This window comes from Triticum aestivum, chromosome 2B (genome assembly GCF_018294505.1).
Source record: "Triticum aestivum cultivar Chinese Spring chromosome 2B, IWGSC CS RefSeq v2.1, whole genome shotgun sequence".
Classification (NCBI taxonomy): domain Eukaryota; kingdom Viridiplantae; phylum Streptophyta; class Magnoliopsida; order Poales; family Poaceae; genus Triticum; species Triticum aestivum.
In genome coordinates this window covers 157,339,122-157,356,527 of record NC_057798.1, presented here as the reverse complement: position 1 = coordinate 157,356,527, position 17,406 = coordinate 157,339,122, and positions in this window count along the sequence as shown.

Below are 17,406 nucleotides of genomic sequence, written 5' to 3'. Positions count from 1 at the left end.
TCCTCCCATTGCAACCGACTCTGTGTAACCCTAACCCTCTCTGGTTCCTATACAAACCGGAGGGTTTTAGTCCGTAGGACGAACAACAATCATACCATAGGCTAGCTTCTAGGGTTTAGCCTCTCTGATCTCGTGGTAGATCTACTCTTGTACTACCCATATCATCAATATTAATCAAGCAGGAGTAGGGTTTTACCTCCATCGAGAGGGCCCGAACCTGGGTAAAAACATTGTGTCCCTTGTCTCCTGTTACCATCCGCCTAGACGCACAGTTCGGGACCCCCTACCCGAGATCCGCCGGTTTTGACACCGACACCTACGGTAACGGACTCTTGGAGTTGTATCCTGATCGATACAGCTAGAACTGGATACTTGAGATGAGAGATGGATAGTATGGCTCTGGAATTGCTTTCTCGCAGGGAGTCAAGGAAGGATCTCTAGGCGAGGTTAATGACACTACTACTACTTTACTTTATGCTAGTTTGCACTCTTCTAATGCTGCAAGACCGCTGAAGATGCTGAAGATGCTAGTCTTCGATAGGACTAGGCTCTCCCGTCTATTCTGGCATTTCTGAAGTCCAGTCCACATATAAAACTGTCAGGACCCCGACTCGATGTCACATCGATCTAGCCAATAACACCTCATATCACTTTGCGGCCTCACGCACGGTATCCCCACAGGTGTCGCCTTACCTTTGCCCGGGACCGTTTGCGCCTTTTGGCTCACGTATATGATAGTGTCGCTAGCATCCATATGATAAGGAGCCCGGGCTGACATGACTAGTCGTAAACCCAAAGTGGCACAGACTTACAGGGACAGGCATCCATGACCCAGGTTCGAACGTGTCGGTCATCAGCAAGTGGGTCCGGGCTGTAGCACTGGGCTAGCAGGACTCCGGTAAACCGGGCTGTAGCGGGCTAACAGGACTCCGGTACTCAATGCGTGACATTTCCCCGAAGGGACAGACACAGGAACAAAGAAGGACACATGCCGGCCAGCCTAAGTGCTCCAGAGCAGTAGCAAGCTACCATGGCTCAGCGGTAACACTAGGAGACATTTCCCGGTAAGAGAGGCTACTAAAGATAAACAACTAGATAGTCAGATCCCACACATACCAAGCATTTCAATCATACACACAATATGCTCGATATGTGCAAATACAACGAAGCATCACAACATGACTCTACGACACAAGTACTTTATTTAAGGCTCAGGGAGCCATACATATCATACACAAAGGTACGGGTCTCACGACCCAGCATTCAAGTCATACAGTCATACAAACTAGCAGCGGAAGTAACTTGTCTGAGTACCGACAACTAGTAAAATAAAAGAGGCTTGGAAAGCCTAGCTATACTACGTGGTCCTTCACAAGCTCAGGATCACCACCTGGGCCTTTAGCCTACTCGTTGATGTCAACGTCTACGTAGAACCCATCAGAAGGGGTTGCAGCGTCTTCTGTAAAATGTAAATTATAGCAACATGAGTACAAAGGTACTCAGCAAGACTTACATCAGAACCTACATACATGCATATTATCGAGAAGGGTTGGTGGAGTTATTGCAGCAAGCCAGCTTTGACTCTTGGCTAGGCTAACCTACGAGACTCCAACTTGAAATGGTTTTGCGCACACGAGTCCATTACTCACCACTTCAATACACTACCGAGGATCCACCTCCGTCTCCCTACGGAAGAGCCATCCTCGGCACTCACACTTATCTTGAGGCTTTTAGCAGTTTCCATTTACTTGTCTATGAACTGTATAGGCAACCAAGTAGTCCTTTACCGCGGACGCGGCTATTCGAATAGATCATGATAACCCTGCAGGGGTGTACTTCTTCATACACGCTCTCACCTCTTACCGTCGTTCACACGACATGTACTCGGCAACCTTCAAGCGGAAGCCCAACGTGGGTGTCGGCCACGACCTACCTAATCACCTAAGCCTCCAGTCCAGGTTTATCGCCTATCCAGGTTCCATCCGCAGGGAGTCCGGCCGAGGTTTCCCATACGGCCCCGAACGATGTGAACAGGGTTCCCGAGATACCTAACGGGTATTCGGTACACCGTGCCACGTACCTACCGCATCACAGCCCACCCCTACGGTCAGCGCTGTCCACGGCCTCCAGTAGGCTACAAACACCAGAAACTACTTGCAACTCCTGGACGAGAACTAGGGTGAATAAGAAGCCGAGAGGGTCCATTGGTTTCGGGCCCAATGCATGGTAGTAGCTGGTTCTTAAATCACACATACAGATCTCAGTGCTTAAGGTCGGCTTCAATGAAACAACCCACCATGTACTCCTACATGGCCTCTCATCGATACCTTTACCAAATCGTGTTCACCACACCACTCTCATTACCGACATAATCATTTCACTCTAGCCCATCACCCAGATGAACCAGACCTGACACGACTCTAAGCATAGCAGGCATAGCAAGGTAGGAATAACACATACATATGGCTCAATCAACTCCTACACATGCTAGTGGGTTTCATCTAGTTACTGTGGCAATGACAGGTCATGCAGAGGAAATGGGTTCAACTACCGTAGCACACAGCAGTTTGAAACGCGTTGTCTTAATGCAGTAAAAGAGAGCAGGAGCGAGAACATGGGATTGTATCGATATGATCAAATGGTTGGTTGCTTGCCTGATGATTCGATGCACTGATACGGTTCTTCGTTAGGGTAATCACGGTACTCCTCGGAGGCAGATCCTGCCGCAAGAACACCGATATACCACCATCACCAAACAATGTGCAACAATATGATGCATGCATGAAACATAGCAATATGAGGGTGTTGGGCTAATGCAACTAAGACCAGAAGGGTTTGAACCAATTTGAATCAAAGATTCAAATTTCAAACTCAAACATGGCCCTTTAAAGTGTTTTTCCTTGTTCTGCATTAAACATCAAGTTAACTTGTTTAGTCATGCATGAAAATAGTACAGATGGATAGATTGGATTTTTCTGATCATTTTTCATATATAATTTGTCTGATTTGGAGTTACAGAATAAAAGTTATGAATTTTTGAAGTTTAAATTATATTCTGGAATTTCCTATATTAGAATAATTCCAGAAAATCAATTATTGCGTCAGCCTGACGTCAGTGTGACGTCAGCAGGTCAACGGAACACGTCAGGGTCAAACCTGACAGTGGGTCCCGCATGTCAGGGTGATTATTTTAATTAAAGTTTAATTAAAACTAAACCTGTTTAATTAACAGGGCTGGGCCCCACCTGTCATTGACTCAGGGGAGTCAACCAGGGCCCACCCGTGGTCAAAGTCAATGCCAGCGGCGCCGGCGTTTAGCCGCCGGCGAGCCCGACGCGGCGGCGGGAGTGGTTTTGGCCATTTCGGCCACCAAATGGGTCGCGGAGACCACCGGAGTGGAGCTGAGGACAAGCCGCAGCTCTTGGTGGAGTCCGTTGGGGTCGGGGTGGCCGGAGTTGGCGCCGGCGACGACTTTGGCGGCCACCGGGGTTCGGCCGAAGATGAACTTGGTGCTAGAGGGGTCGGTGAGGCTCGGGGAGTGGCTAGCTAGGTGCTGCGGGACTCGGTGAGTAAGATGGACACCAGCTTGTGGCCGGAGGGTGGCCGGAAGCACGTCGGCGACGAGATCCGCGGCGGTGCGGGCGTGTGATCCTCGTGCGGTGGCTACACGGCTCGGGAATGAGAGAGGGAGGGTCGGAGGAGTAGCTAGGCTCACAGCGCTCCCGTAGAGGCCACCGGCGGGGTCGGGGACGAGCTGAGGCGGCGACGGCGTTGAAGGGGATCTCCGGCGACGGCGAGCTCGGGCGAGGTCGGTGCGGTGGTCTCGGGCCGCACGAGCACACGAGGCTCGGCTAGCTCGATGAAGTGGACGGCGGCGGAGCTCCTGGACACGATGGCACGGCGTGGGGTGGACGGAGGGCGTGGCTACGGCGAGGGGGTGGCGGCGATGGCGTCGGCCATGGCTGGGGCGTGCGAGGGGTAGGAGCTGGAGAGGAGAGGGGGTGTCTAGGGGGTTCGGGGGAGAGAGGGAGGCCGATTCACGGCGTTAGCCGGGCGAGGGAGGCGGCGAGGCGGTGAGCAGGTGCGTGGCACCCATGCGGTGCTCGCCGTCGAGCACCTGCCTGCCTGCCTGGCCGGCAAGCAGCTCGCTGGCGCGGTGCTGGGCTGGGCCGGCAGGTGGGCCGAGTGCTGGGCGCCAGGTAAGCCTTTTCTATTTTCTTTCTGTTTTCTGTTTTTTAATACTTCTGCAACTTTGTTGAATTTAATAAAATACTTAGGCAACTTCAAAAATCACCAAACTACTCCTGGTCCATAGTTGGATTATTTCCAACATGAAACATTTTAGTTTGGATTTATTTGAGCATTTTAAATATTTTATATAATTTTAAATGCCCAAATTCAAATACTTATGATTTAAATGAAAAACCCTAGGATGGCCTAGGAAAATGTGCACCACTTTTGGCAGGGCATTTCAGGTTCATTGAAAAAGTTTTTAGTAAACCCTAATTGGTTTCAGAGGGGATTGGGGGTTCTGTCATCCCCATTTCAGGTTTCTGATGAAAGAGTAAACATGATGCAACACTCTAATGCATGGCTAACTAAGATGTGACAACTCACCCCCACTCAAAAGAATCTCGTCCCGAGATTTGGGTTCCTCCAGGAAGAAGGCGGGATACTCGAGTCGAAGACGATCCTCCCTTTCCCAAGTTGCTTCATCCTCAGAATGGTGCGACCATTGTACTTTGAGAAACTTGATATTATGACGTCGAGTGGTACGCTCGGCCTGATCGAGGATACGAATGGGGTACTCTCGATATGTAAGATTATCTTGGAGATCAAGCGTTTCGTGGTCCACTCCACGGATAGGATCCGAGAAGCAATGCCTGAGTTGAGAAACGTGGAAGACATCGTGGACTCTGGAGAGGTGCGGAGGTAGTTCCAATTGGTAGGCAACTTCTCCTCGTTTGGCGAGAATGCGAAAAGGTCCAATGTAACGAGGAGCCAATTTGCCTTTGATACCGAAACGATGGGTTCCCTTCAGAGGGGTAACCCGAAGGTAAGCCTTCTCGTCAACCTCGAAAGTCATAGCCTTATGTTTTCGGTCATATTGACTCTTTTGACGGGATTGGGCTGTTTTCAACTTTTCACGAACGATGCGAACTTGTTCTTCTGCTTCCTGAATCATATCCGGGCCAAAGAATTGTCTTTCCCCAGTTTCTGACCAGTTAAGGGGTGTTCGACACTGTCGTCCATAGAGAACTTCAAAAGGGGCTTTACCCAAGCTAGATTGATAGCTGTTGTTGTAAGCGAATTCGGCAAATGGAAGGCACTTCTCCCAATCCATTCCGAATGAGATAACAGAGGCTCGAAGCATGTCTTCTAGAATCTGATTGACGCGTTCCACTTGACCACTCGACTGAGGGTGGAAAGCGGTGCTAAAGGAGAGACGGGTTCCCATAGCATTTTGGAAACTTTCCCAAAATCAAGAGGTGAAAATACTTCCTCGATCCGAGTTAATTTCCAAAGGAACACCATGGAGAGACACTATCCGGGAGATGTATAAGTCTGCCAGCTGACTAGCGGTTATACTCTCACGAACAGGTAGGAAATGGGCTACTTTGGAAAGACGATCGACAACGACGAAAATAGCATTATTCCCTCTCTTGGTCCTGGGAAAACCGGTAATGAAATCCATACCAATTTTATCCCATTTCCATTCAGGAATAGCTAAGGGTTGAAGGGTGCCAGCAGGCCGTTGATGCTCTGCTTTTACACGACGACAAACGTCACAATTAGCAATATACTGAGCAATTTCTCTCTTCATCCTAGTCCACCAGAACCTCTGGCGTAGGTCCTGATACATCTTAGTACTACCGGGATGAATGGTGAGAGGAGATTCATGAGCTTCCTTAAGGATCAATCGCCTCAGGTTTCGCACTTTGGGAACCACTAGTCGATTCCCGAAGTATACGACCCCTTGATCATTAATGGAGAAACAATTCGCAATTCCTTTCTTGATGTTTCTCTTGATGCGGGAGATTCCCGGATCTACCTTCTGTGCTTTGATGATCTGATCCGTAAGGGTAGGTTTTGCCACCAAGGTGGAGAGAAAACCTTGAGGGACAATGTGAAGGTTAAGCTTCCGAAATTCCTCATGGAGAAGCGGTTGACTTTGTTGTAACATTAGGTTGTTACAATAAGATTTACGACTTAGCGCATCAGCCATGACGTTGGCTTTCCCTGGGGTGTAGGTTATTCCTAAGTCGAAGTCTGTGATCAACTCAACCCAACGTCTTTGCCTGAGATTCAAATCCGGTTGGGTGAAAATGTACTTCAGACTTTGGTGATCAGTGAATATTTCGCAACGGTTACCGAGGAGGTAATGTCGCCAGGTCTTGAGCGCATAGACTACGGCTGCAAGCTCTAGATCATGAGTAGGATAATTCTCCTCATGTGGGTCCAATTGCCGTGAAGCGTAGGCAATTACGTGTCGATCTTGCATGAGAATGCAACCTAGTCCTTGTCGCGAGGCGTCGCAGTAGATAACAAAGTCCTTGGAGAAGTCTGGCGGTACCAGTACGGGAGCAGAAGTCAGGCGTCTTTTCAGTTCCTGAAAGCTGTGCTCACATTGTGGAGTCCATTCGAACTTCTTATCTTTCTTGAGGAGTTCGGTTAGAGGTTTGGCAACTTTGGAGAAGTTCTCGACAAAGCGACGACAATAGCTCGCTAAGCCCAGAAAACTCCGAACTTGCTTGACCGATTCAGGTGGAGTCCAATTAAGGACGGCTTGAACTCGCTCGGGGTTAACAGCAATACCTTTACCAGATATTACATGACCCAGATAGGTCACTTCTGACAACCAAAATTCACATTTGGAAAACTTGGCATAAAGGCGATGCTCTCGAAGTTTCTTCAACACTAGCCTTAGATGTTCGGCATGTTCTTCCTCGTTCTTAGAGTAGATGAGTATATCATCGAGATAAACTACGACGAATTTATCCAAATACTCCATGAAGATTGAGTTCATTAACCGAGAAAAGGTGGCTGGAGCGTTGGTTAATCCGAAGGACATGACGGTGTACTCGTATTGCCCATAACGAGTAACAAAGGCCGTTTTAGGGATGTCCCCGTTTCTGATTTTGATTTGATGGTAGCCCAACCTCAAATCCATCTTGGAGAAGACTGAGGATCCAGCGAGCTGATCATACAGGTCGTTGATCCTGGGGAGCGGATATTTGTTCTTGATTGTGACCAAATTGACAGGTCGATAATCTACAACCATCCGGTCCGTACCATCCTTCTTCTTGACGAATAGGACGGGGCAAGCCCACGGAGATGAGCTAGGTCGGATGAAACCCTTTTTCAAGGACTCATCGAGTTGTTTCTTAAGCTCGGCTAGTTCTAGTGGTGCCATCTTATAGGGTCTTCTAGCAATCGGAACGGTTCCTAGAATGAGGTCTATTGCGAACTCAACATCCCTGTTAGGTGGAACACCTGGCAATTCCTCTGGGAAGACATCCGGGAAGTCACGGACTACCGGAACGTCCTCAAGGTCTGGCAAAGGGCTGGCGTTAAGAGAATATAACTGTCGCTTGGCTATTCGGGTCAAGACATTGACTATCTTCCCCGAAGGATGGGTGAGTTGAACAGTCCTAGAGAAGCAATCAATTTTGGCTTGATGAGCTGACATCCAGTCCATACCCAAAATGATATTAATATCTGAAGATTTAAGGGCTATCAAAGATGCGAGGAAAACTAGTCTGTCGACTTGGATTTCATTTCCATGGCTTACTCTAGAAGTTTGCCATTTGGATCCCGGAGTTTGAATTACCATAGAGATTGGCATGTCACAGAATGCGATGTTATGCAAACGAGCATAATTTTCGGATATAAAAGAATGAGAGGCTCCTGTATCGAAAAGAACAGATGCCGGGTGGCAATTAACAAGAAGCGTACCAAGAACGACGTTGGGATCCTCTTGAGCTTCCTCGGCTGAGATACAGTTGACATGGCCACGTGTAGCGGTGGCCGGCTTGGCGTGGAACACTTTTCCTGTCGGCTTGCCACGGCCAACAGCTTTAGCAGATTGGTTGGGGTTGGTCTGGGGACACTCACGCATATAGTGGCCAGATTCCCCACACTTGAAACAAGTCACGGAACTGGTACGTGGAGGAGCATTGTTGGTTGGACCCCCATAGGGCTTGGCTGGAGCAGACTGTTGAACAGGGCGAGGCGCCTGGAAAGATGGCCTCAGTGTGAACCTGGGTGGCAGGGCGGTGTTGGGCACCCACACGCGGCGCTTCTGAGGACCAGCACCGGATGAGGAACCCATGTCACGGCCATGCTTGCGTGTTGCGTCATAATCAGTCTGACCAGTTTCAGCACTGATGGCTTTGTTAACAAGTTTCTGAAGAGATGTGCACTCATGCAGACGGAGGTCGCGGCGAAGCTCAGGACTAAGTCCCTTACGGAACCTTGCTTGCTTCTTGGCATCAGTAGAAACTTCCTCAGTTGCATATCGTGCGAGGTTACCAAACTCCCTGCTGTAAGCATCCACAGAGAGTCGGCCTTGGGTGAAATTGCAAAATTCCTCACGTTTACGGTCCATGAGACCCTCCGGAATGTGATGTTCATGGAAAGCCTCACTGAATTCAGCCCAAGTAGTGACATGGCCCGCTGGGCGCATAGCTCCATAATTCTCCCACCATAGACTGGCGGGGCCTTCAAGATGATATGCAGCAAAGGTGACCTTGTCAGCCTCAGCTACTAGCGCGGAACGCAGCTTGTGAGAGATACTGCGAAGCCAGTCATCAGCGTCGAGAGGCTCGACGGAGTGGTGGAACGTGGGTGGATGTAATTTGATAAAATCACTGAGTGACACCACGTTAGTCCTCTGATGGTGTGCTGTGTTCTGTTCAATACGCTCCAACAAACGGTTGGTCTCCCGCTTGTTTCTCTCAGCTGCCATCATAACCTCGGCTAGGGAAGGAGGATGAGGCAGATTTGCATCCCTGACTTCACTGCCTTCGGCCTGCTCTTGAGGAGCAGGGTTAGTGCGCGTGTTGACCATCCTAGGTAAACAAGACAATGATTTAGTCAGGATGATAAAATTCCGACATAGGATACAAAATGTAAGGAATAACTCAAAATGCAAGATGCTCATCCGTATGACATGGTAGATACAGAAACTGCATTCTTTATTCCATCGTCATACACACCATACAGGGTCTAGTACAAGACCAAACAAAGTACTATTACGGTGAAAAGAGGATTACATCTCATCGGAGGCATCCCAAGCTCCTATACATTATTTTTCTACACCTCCGGAAAGAGTACAAACTAGGTCATATCCCACGAGTCACGCGGGACGATAGACGACACAGATAGTGCGAACTAGTGATACTACCACTAACTCAGACCGATCCGTAGTAGTCCTCGTAGAAGTCACCTCCATAGCCTGGAAGCTCAACATGATCATCCAGAAACAGACGATCTCGCGGAGCTTGTGGACCATAGGGACTAGGATGAGGTCTTGGACCAACAGACGGTGGCCTGCGGGGACCGCGAGGTGGGGTGATGCCTCCTACATCACGCCAACCCATCACGTCTGGCAGAGCAGATCTCACAGGATAGAGATCGCGCATATCCGAATATCCAGCTTGCACCGCCGGTGCGAACCGAGTCAATGTGGCCCAGTGGTCAGCACGGGTATTGAAGAGCTCTAACCTCAAGGCCCGATTTTCACGGTCCTTATCCTCGAGCATCTCAGCAGTGGTGCGAGTCCGTGAATCCTCCTGAGTGGGGTCAGCATAGATAGCCTGAAGATACCCTTGTGCTCCCGGAATTGACCCTGGCATATACCGGAAATCAGAGTCCCGAAATAGTCCAGATCTGACTCGCATGATGGTCATCATAGAGTAGGCGGCGTCCTGCACAGCCATCTCAATAGTAACCCCGAGTCCATAGGAGCAGTGAAGGGGCTCGGTGGACCCAGGATAAGATGGAAATATCCTGACAGTGCAGAGATACTGGCTTTGATTAAAGTCTCGGAATTGCTCTTCGACCGTGTACTCAGGATACCAACGGTATCCAGCCTCAGTCATTACCCTGACCAACATGGCAGTATGGCCGGGTACATCTAGGCATCGAGTCAGGCGAACCACTTGATTGAGGTCGCGGGTGGCCATCTGAAAGCACAATCATAATGCAAAGGCATTAGAATTTCTAGCAAAATTTCGGCAGCATAACAGCTGTAAATGCCCAAGAAGGATTTTGAGACATTTGACAAAGGATTTCATACACACTCAACATCATCATATCAAAGTTCTGAAACCATCCTAACAACATAACGTGGTAGAAGAACTGAACTAGGCTTGTATCCATCAAACCTGTAAGGTACTACTGATTAGTAACACGTGAACCTGATAGAGAGAATAGATCCTAATTCCTTAACCCCCGGTGGAAGAATAGACTGACTCAGATCAGAATGTCATAAGATAAAGGATTAAAAAGAGCCTTACGTTCCAACCCACAAACAATTCCCCTACATATAACTAAAGAATTTCTAGACTCAACATCGACCAGTTTGGCTTGGAGAACCTACAGGCAGTCCGGCTCTGATGCCAACGCTGTCAGGACCCCGACTCGATGTCACATCGATCTAGCCGGTAACACCTCATATCACTTTGCGGCCTCACGCACGGTATCCCCACGGGTGTCGCCTTACCTTTGCCCGGGACCGTTTGCGCCTTTTGGCTCACGTATATGATAGTGTCGCTAGCATCCATATGATAAGGAGCCCGGGCTGACATGACTAGTCGTAAACCCAAAGTGGCACAGACTTACAGGGACAGGCATCCATGACCCAGCTTCGAACGTGTCGGTCATCAGCAAGTGGGTCCGGGCTGTAGCACTGGGCTAGCAGGACTCCGGTAAACCGGGCTATAGCGGGCTAACAGGACTCCGGTACTCAATGCGTGACATTTCCCCGAAGGGACAGACACAAGAACGAAGAAGGACACATGCCGGCCAGCCTAAGTGCTCCAGAGCAGTAGCAAGCTACCATGGCTCAGCGGTAACACTAGGAGACATTTCCCGGTAAGAGAGGCTACTAAAGATAAACAACTAGATAGTCAGATCCCACACATACCAAGCATTTCAATCATACACACAATATGCTCGATATGTGCAAATACAACGAAGCATCACAACATGACTCTACGACACAAGTACTTTATCTAAGGCTCAGGGAGCCATACATATCATACACAAAGGTACGGGTCTCACGACCCAGCATTCAAGTCATACAGTCATACAAACCAGCAGCGGAAGTAACTTGTCTGAGTACCGACAACTAGTAAAATAAAAGAGGCTTGGAAAGCCTAGCTATACTACGTGGTCCTTCACAAGCTCAGGATCACCACCTGGGCCTTTAGCCTACTCGTTGATGTCAACGTCTACGTAGAACCCATCAGAAGGGGTTGCAGCGTCTTCTGTAAAATGTAAATTATAGCAACATGAGTACAAAGGTACTCAGCAAGACTTACATCAGAACCTACATACATGCATATTATCGAGAAGGGTTGGTGGAGTTATTGCAGCAAGCCAGCTTTGACTCTTGGCTAGGCTAACCTACGAGACTCCAACTTGAAATGGTTTTGCGCACACGAGTCCATTACTCACCACTTCAATACACTACCGAGGATCCACCTCCGTCTCCCTACGGAAGAGCCATCCTCGGCACTCACACTTATCTTGAGGCTTTTAGCAGTTTCCATTTACTTGTCTATGAACTGTATAGGCAACCAAGTAGTCCTTTACCGCGGACGCGGCTATTCGAATAGATCATGATAACCCTGCAGGGGTGTACTTCTTCATACACGCTCTCACCTCTTACCGTCGTTCACACGACATGTACTCGGCAACCTTCAAGCGGAAGCCCAACGTGGGTGTCGGCCACGACCTACCTAATCACCTAAGCCTCCAGTCCAGGTTTATCGCCTATCCAGGTTCCATCCGCAGGGAGTCCGGCCGAGGTTTCCCATACGGCCCCGAACGATGTGAACAGGGTTCCCGAGATACCTAACGGGTATTCGGTACACCGTGCCACGTACCTACCGCATCACAGCCCACCCCTACGGTCAGCGCTGTCCACGGCCTCCAGTAGGCTACAAACACCAGAAACTACTTGCAACTCCTGGACGGAGAACTAGGGTGAATAAGAAGCCGAGAGGGTCCATTGGTTTCGGGCCCAATGCATGGTAGTAGCTGGTTCTTAAATCACACATACAGATCTCAGTGCTTAAGGTCGGCTTCAATGAAACAACCCACCATGTACTCCTACATGGCCTCTCATCGATACCTTTACCAAATCGTGTTCACCACACCACTCTCATTACCGACATAATCATTTCACTCTAGCCCATCACCCAGATGAACCAGACCTGACACGACTCTAAGCATAGCAGGCATAGCAAGGTAGGAATAACACATACATATGGCTCAATCAACTCCTACACATGCTAGTGGGTTTCATCTAGTTACTGTGGCAATGACAGGTCATGCAGAGGAAATGGGTTCAACTACTGTAGCACACAGCAAATTTGAAACGCGTTGTCTTAATGCAGTAAAAGAGAGCAGGAGCGAGAACATGGGATTGTATCAATATGATCAAATGGTTGGTTGCTTGCCTGATGATTCGATGCACCGATACGGTTCTTCGTTAGGGTAATCACGGTACTCCTCGGAGGCAGATCCTGCCGCAAGAACACCGATATACCACCATCACCAAACAATGTGCAACAATATGATGCATGCATGAAACATAGCAATATGAGGGTGTTGGGCTAATGCAACTAAGACCAGAAGGGTTTGAACCAATTTGAATCAAAGATTCAAATTTCAAACTCAAACATGGCCCTTTAAAGTGTTTTTCCTTGTTCTGCATTAAACATCAAGTTAACTTGTTTAGTCATGCATGAAAATAGTACAGATGGATAGATTGGATATTTCTGATCATTTTTCATATATAATTTGTCTGATTTAGAGTTACAGAATAAAAGTTATGAATTTTTTAAGTTTAAATTATATTCTGGAATTTCCTATATTAGAATAATTCCCGAAAATCAATTATTGCGTCAGCCTGACGTCAGTGTGACGTCAGCAGGTCAACGGAACACGTCAGGGTCAAACCTGACAGTGGGTCCCGCATGTCAGGGTGATTATTTTAATTAAAGTTTAATTAAAACTAAACCTGTTTAATTAACAGGGCTGGGCCCCACCTGTCATTGACTCAGGGGAGTCAACCAGGGCCCACCCGTGGTCAAAGTCAATGCCAGCGGCGCCGGCGTTTAGCCGCCGGCGAGCCCGACGCGGCGGCGGGAGTGGTTTTGGCAATTTCGGCCACCAAATGGGTCGCGGAGACCACCGGAGTGGAGCTGAGGACAAGCCACAGCTCTTGGTGGAGTCCGTTGGGGTCGGGGTGGCCGGAGTTGGCGCCGGCAACGACTTTGGCGGCCACCGGGGTTCGGCCGAAGATGAACTTGGTGCTAGAGGGGTCGGTGAGGCTCGGGGAGTGGCTAGCTAGGTGCTGCGGGACTCGGTGAGTAAGATGGACACCAGCTTGTGGCCGGAGGGTGGCCGGAAGCACGTCGGCGACGAGGTCCGCGGCGGTGCGGGCGTGTGATCCTCGTGCGGTGGATACACGGCTCGGGAATGAGAGAGGGAGGGTCGGAGGAGTAGCTAGGCTCACAGCACTCCCGTAGAGGCCACCGGCGGGGTCGGGGACGAGCTGAGGCGGCGACGGCGTTGAAGGGGATCTCTGGCGACGGCGAGCTCGGGCGAGGTTGGTGCGGTGGTCTTGGGCCGCACGAGCACACGGGGCTCGGCTAGCTCGATGAAGTGGACGGCGGCGGAGCTCCTGGACACGGTGGCACGACGTGGGGTGGACGGAGGGCGTGGCTACGACGAGGGGGTGGCGGCGATGGCGTCGGCCATGGCTGGGGCTTGCGAGGGGGAGGAGCTGGAGAGGAGAGGGGGTGTCTGGGGGGTTCGGGGGAGAGAGGGAGGCCGATTCACGGCGTTTGCCGGGCGAGGGAGGCGGCGAGGCGGCGAGCAGGTGCGTGGCACCCATGCGGTGCTCGCCGTTGAGCACCTGCCTGCCTGCCTGGCCGGCAAGCAGCTCACTGGCGCGGTGCTGGGCTGGGCCGGCAGGTGGGCCGGGTGCTGGGCGCCAGGTAAGCCTTTTCTATTTTCTTTCTGTTTTCTGTTTTTTAATACTTCTGCAACTTTGTTGAATTTAATAAAATACTTAGGCAACTTCAAAAATCACCAAACTACTCCTGGTCCATAGTTGGATTATTTCCAACATGAAACATTTTAGTTTGGAGTTATTTGAGCATTTTAAATATTTTATATAATTTTAAATGCCCAAATTCAAATACTTATGATTTAAATCAAAAACCCTAGGATGGCCTAGGAAAATGTGCACCACTTTTGGCAGAGGTTCTGAACCAAGACAAAAATGATGGGCATTTTAGAAGGGCATTTCAGGTTCATTGAAAAAGTTTTTAGTAAACCCTAATTGGTTTCAGAGGGGACTGGGGGTTCTGTCATCCCCATTTCAGGTTTCTGATGAAAGAGTAAACATGATGCAACACTCTAATGCATGGCTAACTAAGATGTGAAAAAAACCTTGCTTTGATAATGTTGCATATGTAGTGTAGATCCTTGCTTGGTGAGTACTTCAGATGAGTACTCATGTTTGCTTTGCTTTCTTTTTCCCCCATATCCATTGATGCAACCTGATGACGGAGCCCCTGAGACCACTGCCACCGCCGATGACTACTACTACTACCCCGAGGGTGCCACTACCACGTGACAGACGCTGACGACCAGGAGTAGTTAGGAGGCTCCCAGGCAGGAGGCCTTACCTTTTCAATCCTTGTTAGCGTTGTGCTAGCCTTCTTAAGGTAGACTTGTTTAACTCATGTATGTACTCAGATATTGTTGCTTCCGCTGACTCATTTGTATTCGAGCTTATGTATTCGAGCCCTTGAGGCCCCTGGCTTGTAATATAAAGCTTGTATAATTTTAATTTGTGTCTAGAGTTGTGTTGCGATATCTTCCCATGAGTCCCTGATATTGATCCTATACATTTGCGTGTATGATTAGTGTACGATTGAATCGGGGGTGTCACACATATGTATGCATGCTGAGATCCCGAGAACCCCTCACTAGCAATGATCAAGAGGTTGTCGGTCGAGGGGAGCTGCCAAAGAATTGCTCCGGAAGGCTTGTCTCCCTTGTGACAGCTAGGTTGCCTTTCTTTCTTCCACGGGAAGGAAGAATATATTGCTTCGATTCTATTCACTACCGCCAATTACATCATGGGAAGGTTTATCATCTTATCTCTCTAGCAAAGGTGTATCATATTATATCTCTAGCAATGAATGACAAGGAGATAACGGAGCATCAAGGTTGCATCACGACCAAAGCTAGGCGCCTCCGTAGCATGATCATAACTCAAGGGAGGCCTGGATCAATTCATTCCCATCCATGCACCTACGAGGAGTCAGCTAGTGGACAATAGTACCTAGCCATGATGTAACGCCACGGTTTCGATGCGCCAGATGTCTGCCAGTTATTCGCCGTCGTTGCCATGTCATTTGCTTGCGTGTTGCATTTTATCATGTCATCATGTGCATCTCATTTTGCATACGTGTTCGTCGCATGCATCCGAGCCTTTTCCCCGTTGTCCGTTTCGCAATCCGGCGCTCCTATGTCCTCCGGCGTTCCCCTTTTGTCTCTCGTTGTGAGCGGGTGTTAAACTTTCTCGGAATGGCCCGAGGCTTGCCAAGTGGCCTTGGGGTATAGCACCGGTAGACCTCCTGTCAAGTTTCGTGCCATTTGGAGGTCGTTTGATACTCCAACGGTTAACCGGGTAACCGTAAAAGCCTCCTTCTCTTTGAAGCCCAACACCCTTCCAAAGTGGCCCAAAACCCATCTAACTCCCCTCCATGCTCTCGGCCGTTCGATAACGATCGTGTGGGCGGAAACCGCTCCTCATTTGGACTCTCCTAGCTCCCTCTACCTATAAATATGTGTTCCCCTTCGGATTTTTCGCAGTCCAACCCTAGCTCCGTCCTCCTCCCGCAGCCGGACACGTCCGCGCCACCACCGGACATGTCCACCCGCCAGCCTCCACATCGCCCGACCAATGGCAGCTCGCCACGTCACCCCGTTGCCGCTCCCCTCCACTCGCGTCGCGCCACGTGGCCACCCGGACACCCCGCGCGCCGCCACAGCCCGCCGAGGCCCGCTGCAGGCCCGCCCCCAGGCCGATCTGGGCCCAGGCGCCCCGGGCCCCAGCTCCCGTGGACGCCATCCCGCGCCAGGCCCGCGCCCCTGCCGCCATGCCGCCTCCTGTCGGCGCCGCGCCGCCGCCAGGCCCGGACGCGCCTCCCCGCGCCGGCGCTCACCGCCGCCTCGCCGGCGCCGTCCTGCACCGCGCGCCCCCCCGAATCCCCTCCGCCGCGGCCCCGTGCCCCGCCGTCGATCCTGCCGCCGCCGCCGGCCGCAGCCCCGCACCGCCCCGCCGGCCGGTGCCGCCCATCCCTGCCGCCGGCTCCTCGTCCTCGCCTCCGTTCGCCGCTCGGATCGGATCGGGAGGAGCCCGATCCATCCGTCTCCCGCGTGGGCCGACGCCCCGAAGGCCCAGCCCAGCTCCATCAGCCCAGACGGCCTCCTCCCCGCAACCTGGGCCGAGCCCACTAGGTGAGCATCCCCCCTATCCTCCGCCCCGTGCGTCATATAGTTATCCCGCGCTCATATGTTTTTTTCCTGAAATCGGCCAAGTCCCCAGATATGCATTAATTATCATGCCATGTTTGACCTGTTGTATCTCTGCATCTGTGGCTTCGTTTCGTGCGTGTAATATGTCAAATTGTTCGTCTCAACGAGTACATCATTTCATTCCATTGCATCATATTCTTTTGAGGTCATCTTGATGCCTGAATCATTGTTGTAAGAGTGCTTCATGATGTTTTCTGCTGTCTGTTATCAGAACGAGCTCTTTTGTCATTTTTTCCATGATTGATGTGTGCATCCTATGAGGTTGATGTCTTCATGTGTTTTGATCTATGCCATGTATACTTACAGAGGTGCTTATCATGTATTTTTGTGATCAATGTGGTGACTAGCACAAGCATGCAAACTAGGCATCGTGATGTTGCTGATTTTAGTCCATGTTCTGCTGTTATTTTGATGCCATGTAAACTTGATGCTACAGAGTGATCCATGCATATTTTGAGATACTTCAGTAAGGGTGTTTTGAACAATAGGTTATTGTCTATCCATTCATGCCCTTTGTTGCAATTATGGAGTAGCCTAGCATGTCATTTTCGTGCT